Here is an 8,701-nt window from a genome sequence, read left to right on the forward strand (position 1 = left end):
ATTCTTTTCTTTAAGAATGTTGAATATTGGCCCCCACTCTCTTCTGGCTTGTAGAGTTTCTGCCGAGAGGTCTGCTGTTATTCTGATGGGCTTCCCTTTGTGGGTAACCCGACCTTTCTCTCTGGCTGCCCTTAAGATTTTTTCCTTCATTTCAACTTTGGTGAATCTGGCAATTATGTGTCTTGGAGTTGCTCTTCTGGAGGAGTATCTTTGTGGCGTTCTCTGTATTTCCTGAATTTGAATGTTGGCCTGCCCTACTAGGTTGGGGAAGTTCCTGGATGATATCCTGAAGAGTGTTTTCCAACTTGGTTCCATTTTCCCCCTCACTTTCAGGCACCCCAATCAGACGTAGATTTGGTCTTTTTACATAATCCCATACTTCTTGCAGGCTTTGTTCATTTCTTTTTCTTCTTTTTTCTTTTGGTTTCTCTTCTCGCTTCATTTCATTCATTTGATCCTCCATCGCTGATACTCTTTCTTCCAGTTGATCGAGTCGGTTACTGAAGCTTGTGCATTTGTCACGTATTTCTCGTGTCATGGTTTTCATCTCTGTCATTTCGTTTATGATCTTCTCTGCATTAATTAGTCTAGCTGTCAATTCTTCCACTTTTTTTTCAAGATTTTTAGTTTCTTTGCGCTGGGTACGTAATTCCTCCTTTAGCTCTGAGAGGTTTGATGGAGTGAAGCCTTCTTCTCTCATCTCGTCAAAGTCATTCTCTGACCAGCTTTGATCCGTTGCTGGCGATGGGCTGCGCTCCTTTGCAGGGGGAGATGCGCTCTTATTTTTTGAATTTCCAGCTTTTCTGCCCTGCTTCTTCCCCATCTTTGTGGTTTTATCTGTCTCTGGACTTTGATGTTGGTGACGTACTGATGGGGTTTTGGTATAGGTGTCCTTCCTGTTTGATAGTTTTCCGTCTGACAGTCAGAAGGACTGTCTGTTGGTCTGTTGGAGATTGCTTGAGGTCCACTCCACCCTGTTTGCCTGGGTATCAGCAGCAGAGGTTGCCGAAGATAGAATATTGCTGAACAGCGAGTGTACCTGTCTGATTCTTTCTTTGGAAGTTTCCTCTCAGGGGTGACGCCACCCTGTGAGGTGTGGGGTGTCAGACTGCCCCTAGTGGGGGATGTCTCCCAGCTAGGCTACTCAGGGGTCAGGGACCCACCTGAGCAGGCAGTCTGTCCGTTCTCGGATCTCAACCTCCGCGTTAGGAGATCCACGGCTCTCCCCAAAGCTGTCAGACAGAGTCGTTCGCGTCTGCCCCGCCCCCGCTCTTTCCCCTAATGGGCTGCAGCTGTGCGCTGTCCGCAGAGGTAGAGTCTACAGAGACAGGCAGGCTTCCTTGAGCTGCTGTGAGCTCCACCCAGTTCGAGCTTCCCAGCGGCTTTGTTTACCTACTTAAGCCTCAGCAATGGCGGGCGCCCCTCCCCCAGCCTCGCTGCTGCCTTGCGGATAGATCGCCGCAGACGGCTGTGTTAGCAGTGAGGGAGGCTCCGTGGGCGTGGGACCCTCCCGGCCAGGTGTGGGATATATTCTCCTGGTGTGCCTGTTTCCTTAAAGCGCAGTATTGGGGTGGGAGTTACCCGATTTTCCAGGTGTTTGTGTCTCAGTTCCCCTGGCTAGGAAAAGGGATTTCCTTCCCCCTTGCGCTTCCAGGTGAGGCGATGCCTCGCCCTGCTTCAGCTCACGCTGGTCAGGCTGCAGCAGCTGACCAGCACCGATTGTCCGGCACTCCCTAGCGAGATGACCCCAGTACCTCAGTTGAAAACGCAGAAATCACCGGTCTTCTGTGTCGCTCGCGCTGGGAGTTGGAGACTGGAGCTGCTCCTATTCGGCCATCTTGCTCCGCCCCCTCCTGCTTTTCTTTTCTAAACATATATTTTTATATAAAAATAAAAATGATATATTATCTACAAATTCTATATTTTGCATATATAATGTATTTTATTTACTCAGTGCCAGCTAATTTCAGTTTTGTTCATATAGCACAGGCTGTAAATGTGTGTCTTAATCCGTGCTCTTATTTTTACAGAAATGCTTTCTAGGAGCAGGACTGTGGGATTAGAACATATGCCAAATACTGCCAAAGTACTTTCATAACTATTTCATTGCTAATTTTTCCCCACATTCTTTCTTGCTAAAATTAGATATTATCAATATTTGAATGTTTTTTGCCAGTCTGACGGCTGCAAATTATATCACATTGTTTTAGTTTGCATTCTCCTTAAAGCTTGTTAAAGTGATCATTCTTTTATATGTAGATTCTATTTACGTTTTCTTTTTTGAGATATTCCCCCAAATGTCCTATGGGCCATTTATTTAATAAGTTTGAAATCTTACCTGAATCTAATTTCAAATGGTACAATTAAAGTAAAATGTAATCAAGTTTAACATTTCAAATAATCAATAGAGAGAAACACCCCCCGGAAAGGCACATTGTGCAGTCTCTCCACCGCCTTAGCATCTCTCAGGAAGAGACTGCTGTGAGGATGGCTTCTCCTTGCATCCCCCAGCCTAGACTGGGGAGTGCTCCACACCAGCTCTTGCTGCTTTGGGAATCCAAGGGAGAGGGAGAAACCCACCATGAATGTAAATATTTGCACTTGTTGTGGGAGGTAGACGTGGAGACTGAGAATCCTGTAGGGTTAAGGCAAGCCCTTCACTTACCTATTCAGGACCTGCTCAAAGCTTCTCTAAACTCCCTCTGCTTCCCACTCCTGCAAAACAAGAGGGCAGATCATCCTACTGATTTGGGATGAGAAATACTTGCGCTACTTTCCCATGAATTAACTTCAATCCATTAACTCCCAGTGGCCTTTAAGGACCAGGGATGTTGCCACGGTGTCTTCTGGAGCCCACTCTTCCCCCCTCCATTAAATACCTTGGTGTAACACTGGTTTTATGTTTTTAACTTCTTAGGAAAAAGTGCTTCATAAGTAAAGGTAGTTGGTATAAATAAATTCTTCCTAAAGATAGATAAAAGTATCTAAGAGATGAGGCTATCCTCGTTAAAATTGCAAACCTTTTACCATGACATTTCACATCTCATTTTTCCCTCTCCATAACATGTGTCATGTTCTAACATACTATATAAACTACTTACATATTATTTCCATTTAGTATTGCCGGGCTTCTTCTACTAGAGTTTAAATTTCATGAGCGGAGGGATTTTCATATGTTTTGTTCACTGTTGTATGTCTAGTATCTAAACAGTGTCATACATAAGTATGTGCTCAATACACTTCTCTTGCATGAGTAAATGAGTGGAATCTGTGTTCAAAGATAAGGGGAAAGAACCAAGAGAACTCCATTGCCAAGGATGTTAAAAATTCCAACCGTGGCTGGTTCCTAACCTCACCCTCTATGACAGGATAGAAACTCTTGTAAGTGGTAGGTAAAATGGCTCCCAACCATGTGGTCATATATTCTTTAAAAAGAACTATTTTCAAAGAGGTTGGTTCAAATAAGGCTCTAATGTTTTCTATTTTCCATTTACCCATATCATTAATGATTTAGTGCTTTTAGATTAGGCTTAGGGTGGCTTAGACTGAGAAGGTATATTTGGGGGTTAGACATGGACAGCCACAAGTGTCATTAACTTTTGCAAAATAAGACGACCTTTTGAGACTTTTTCTGGAACTGGTGAGAAAGCATTCTCTTCAAAGAAATTAGGTCCCTCTGGTACTTTTTGGTCATTTTCAAAATTTGGTGATAATTTCCTGCAAGGTAGCATAGAGGATGGTTGAGTCCCAGCTTTTCATCCATATGTTGTGGTTGGGAGCCTACTCTAGGGTCGTCTAGTCACAATGATTGGTGCAGATTCAGGAATGGGCCTATGACCCAATAAGGCCCAATTAGAGTGGATTCCAGGATTTGCAAATGAGTTCTGGAAAAAGAGTCTTTCTCTTTTCTATGAACTATAAGCTTGGAAGAGTATTGGTTGGAATTACTGCAGCCATCTTGCCACCATGAGCGCAGAGACTGGCTGAGAATCAAGCCAACATGTTAATCATTCAGTTCTGAAAATCCACTCTCCTCTGGGATTCTTTCTACCTCACTTAGATACTGCTTCTGGATCTTGCAAGTGAGTTTCTTCTCTATCAGAACACTACAGATTGGAGGACTCAGGACTAGGTCGTGGCTTCTTCTAACCTCCATGTACTCTAATTCAACCCCATGGCTTTAAATACTGTCAGTATGCTAACGTCTCCAGGGTTGACCTAGTCCCTGAATTCCATGCTCACACATCCAGTTATGTACTTGATATTTCCATGTAAGACGTCTCAAAAACAGTATGTCAAAACCAGAAAATTTGTTTCTCCTTCTAAAATCAGTTCATTCTCTAGTATTCCACAGCCTGCTAATATAAGACGTAAAGATATCATGGTTAAGCACACAGACTCTGAAGCCGATAAAGTGGGGGTTCACTTAGAGACTGTAACTTAACAACCAAGTGAGGTTAATCTGTCTGTCCCTGTCTTCCCTTATCTGTACAATAGGGATGATGAGAATAGTACCTATCTTGTAGGGTTGTTGTGAGGTTTAAATGAGGTCATACATGTAAAGTGGTTAGAGCCATGACTGGTATATAATAAACACTTTATACACATAAGTTGTTATTATTAGATGATAAGTTGTCACCTACTCAATTGCTAGGGCCATTTTTGCAATTACGAGCATCTTTGATTTCTTGTTTTCCCTCATATCCTGAACCAAATTCATCAGCACATTCCTGCACTTCTACCTCCCCAATATATATCAAATCCTTCTGCTTCTCCTATCCCCATTGGTATACCCTGGCCCAGGTCACTGCCATGTCTCACCTGGACACTGCAAGAGTCCTCCTTCTAACTGGTCTCATTGTTTCCACTCATACCTTGCCCCTAAATCTAGCTTCATTGAGCTTCTAGAAAGAACTTAAGAAGTGTAAATCAAAGCATATCCCTTCCTGTTTGATGCCTTTTAATGGCTTCTCTTGCATGGATAATAAACCTTATTATCTGGCCAAGAAATACCTACATTAATTGCCCAGCCTTTCTCTCTGACCTTGTCTCCTGGCCTGCATTGTCTCTTAGCTGACCTTTCTGCTTCTGAAAGGTGCAAGTTCAGCTCTGCCCTGGGCATTTGTACTTGCTAGCTCCTCCCCCTGGAATACCCTCCCCCAGGCCTTCCCACAGTCAGTTCGTTTCATTTAGGTGTCAGCTCAAGTGTCTCTTCCTTTGACATGATGTTCCCCACCTAGCTGAGGAAGGATCTCCATCTACTCCTAGTAACTCCAAGTCACCTTGGTTATTTCCTTCATATTATCCTCATGCTATGAAATTGTCGTTTGTTGATTTCCTTGTTTATTATCTTCCTTTCTTTGACTCTACTAAAATGTAAGATTCATGAGAAGAGAGGTCTCATGCATATTGTCTGTGACCCTACCCATCTATTCAATTTTGCCACCTCTCATATTCTCACTCCCATCCCTAGTCAAATGAGATTCCTTCTCTGGATTCTTCTTGCTTCCATGATACCTGTTACTATTTGCAGAATGCCACTTGTCACACTGTATTGAAACCTTTGACTCCCTTGTCTGACACTTCCACCAAATCAAAGGCTCCTTAAGAGCAGGATTTTATACTTTGTTGATCTTTGTAATGCCAACATTTAAAGGACAGCTTAGAACACAATAGGGCTCAACAGAGTCTAGTGGATGAATTAATTAAACATGATTTATTACACGCAGCAAAAGTTTTGTCAAGTTTGTCAGAATGAAAAGAGGCATAATTAGTTATTTGAGGATAAAAGTAGTAATTCTCATATTAAGAGATGTTTTGAGGACAATTCTTGCTATTAATGTGTGGCAGAAGACTGCTTTAAGGAACATGGCATATGTTTGCTTTTTCTCCGTATTTCTGAACAGGTGTTAACTCTTATAGATAACTATTTATTTCTTTTAACCACTTGTAATTTTCCGCTCAACAACCTCTAAAGGAGGTAGTAGAAGTATGTTTTATTAGTTTCAGAACAGATTTTTTTTAAGAGTCTGGCTCCATTCTTGGAAAGGTTGAGTTTATAACTTATTTTTAGAAATTTCTGTTCTTAAAACATAAAATAGCTCTGTTTCTTGATGGTGCTTAATCTATTTTATTGCTATTCTGCTTTCCCCACAACTGTGCTTTCTAAATTCTGATATGTTGCATGATCCTCAGAAATATATTGACTGTGGCCATTTGGTTAAATGCATGGCCTAACATGTTGTTTTCACCAGACCAATCACCAGCTGGGTAATGATACAGATTATATTATCATGGAGCAAAATGGCACATGGGGCATTTTGGGTGCACTGTTTTTTTAATCCTTAAAATAATCCCATGAGGCAGCATGAACATTTTCTAACTTGTTTGCCTGACATTCAGGGAGTCCTTATCTGGCCTTTTACTCTCATCAGTCCTAACCCAAAATTCAGCGTATAGTAGGTGTCCAGCAAGAGTTTGTCAAATAAATGACTGAACAAGTTTAAAAATCCATCTCTCATTACCCTTTGACATGTATGCCTCCTTCAAGATCAGTCTATTTTTTAAAAAGCCCTCAACACAAGACAAGCTTATTTCTACTTTCATGTCCTTCTGTGTGCCAGATTGTCCATCTGCTATGTCTTCTTCACTCTTTTATTTCAAGATAAATTATATATTTTCTTCATGATCTCCTCTGCTGTACTGAGTCTTTCATGGCCACTGTAGCCCACAATGAATATTCCCTTTTGGTTAATTTCCCAATGTGATCAAAGATTGCCTATAAATGCATACTGAACTTTCTCTATGTACCTGATTTTGTGGAAACGATTTACGGTTCTGCTGTTTTATTCTGATATAGCTTTCCAAGTGTTTCTTCAAATTTTACTACACTGCATATTTTACTCATTTAGCCAACAAAGATTTATTTGTTTTACTTATTGTCAGGCTCTGTCCTAAATGTTAAACAGGTGAACATACCATTCTCAATAGGGGGATGCAGAAATAAACAAATAAAGAAGTAAACATAAAGGATGTCAGAACAACAAGAACAAACAAGCAGGAGTGGGGGCGGTTTCAGGGCAGGGCCTGGTTTGCTCTTAAAAAAGGGCTGGTCAGGGCTGGGCGCGGTGTCTCACGCCTGTAATCCCAGTACTTTGGGAGGCCGAGGTAGGCGGATCACGAGGTCAGGAGATCGAGACCATCCTGGCTAACACTGTGAAACCCCGTCTCTACTAAAAATACAAAAAAATTAGCCGGGAGTGGTGGTGGGCACCTGTAGCCCCAGCTATTCGGGAGGCTGAGACAGGAGAATCGCTTGAACCCAGGAGGCAGAGCTTGCAGTGAGCAGAGATCATGCCACTGCACTACAGCCTGGATGACAGAGCAAGACTCCGTTTCCAAAAAAAAAAGGCTGGTCAGAAAAAGCTCACCGATGAGGTCACATTTTTGCACAGACCTGAAGGATCCTTATAACGACGAAGGAGTAGAAAGTAAAAAGATTATTGATTTTGGTTTTGTAATTTATGTGAATGTAGAGACAGGCTTGGAGATGTTAAATATTTTTAGTAACCTTTACATAATTATCATGAAACAAAGCCATAATCTAGAAGATTTTACACTTCTCTGAGTCACCTGTTGTGCCTTATTTTCTCTCAGGTAAGTTTCTTAGTTATCTGATTACTTTTAACAAATGGCAGAAACAACTTCTTAACTATGGAAGATTATGTTCTTTTGATTTACCAAATTATTTATCCATATATGTAGTGAATATATTTTCTGAATGAAAAATTGGGCAGCAAACTCTGAAAAGTTCTGAAGTGCTCAGAGGGACAATGTGACCACATAATTGAAGTTGGCACCAAACCATGGTCATCATAAATATAGATGCCTTGGACATAACAGCAAACACTAACCACAAAGTAATGGTGTACTTGCCCTTAAGAAAGATACAAATATGTGGCCGGGTGCGGTGGCTCAAGCCTGTAATCCCAGCACTTTGGGAGGCCGAGACGGGCGGATCACAAGGTCAGGAGATCGAGACCATCCTGGCTAACACGGTGAAACCCCGTCTCTACTAAAAAATACAAGAAAATTAGCCGGGCGAGGTGGCGGGCGCCTGTTAGTCCCAGCTACTCGGGAGGCTGAGGCAGGAGAATGGCGTGAACCTGGGAGGCGGAGCTTGCAGTGAGCTGAGATCCAGCCACAGCACTCCAGCCTGGGCGGCAGAGCAAGACTCCGTCTCAAAAAAAAAAAAAAAAAGGAAAGATACAAATATGTGACTAAAATCAGCTTTTCTCACTCTGTTGCATGGAATATATAGTATTTCCTCAATATATTATTAGTTTTCCTGTTTTAAACTTACAAAAGTATTTTCTTATTTAACAAATTTAAGAAAATGGTGCTAAGTATATTTTCTGTATGGGGAATTATAATGCCCTTTAGAATGTTACAGGTTGGAGAGGTTCCACATTAAAACAACTCTTTAACGTGAGTTTCTAGAAGATTGTTTGTTCCAAGAATACATTGGCCTTGTAGACACTTAGTCAAATCAAGTGTCTTTGTTACCTAGAAAACAGTTTGGAAAACACCAATTCATACAAATGATAATCTTGAGATGAAGCAGAGCTAGAAAAGTGTATCATTAATAAAGAAGAAGAAAAACAACAACTACTGGATTTCTCTTCAAAGAATAAGAAAAACA

The sequence above is a fragment of the Trachypithecus francoisi genome, unplaced genomic scaffold (genome assembly GCF_009764315.1).
Source record: "Trachypithecus francoisi isolate TF-2019V2 unplaced genomic scaffold, Tfra_2.0 Lachesis_group11, whole genome shotgun sequence".
In the NCBI taxonomy this organism is placed as follows: Eukaryota; Metazoa; Chordata; class Mammalia; order Primates; family Cercopithecidae; genus Trachypithecus; species Trachypithecus francoisi.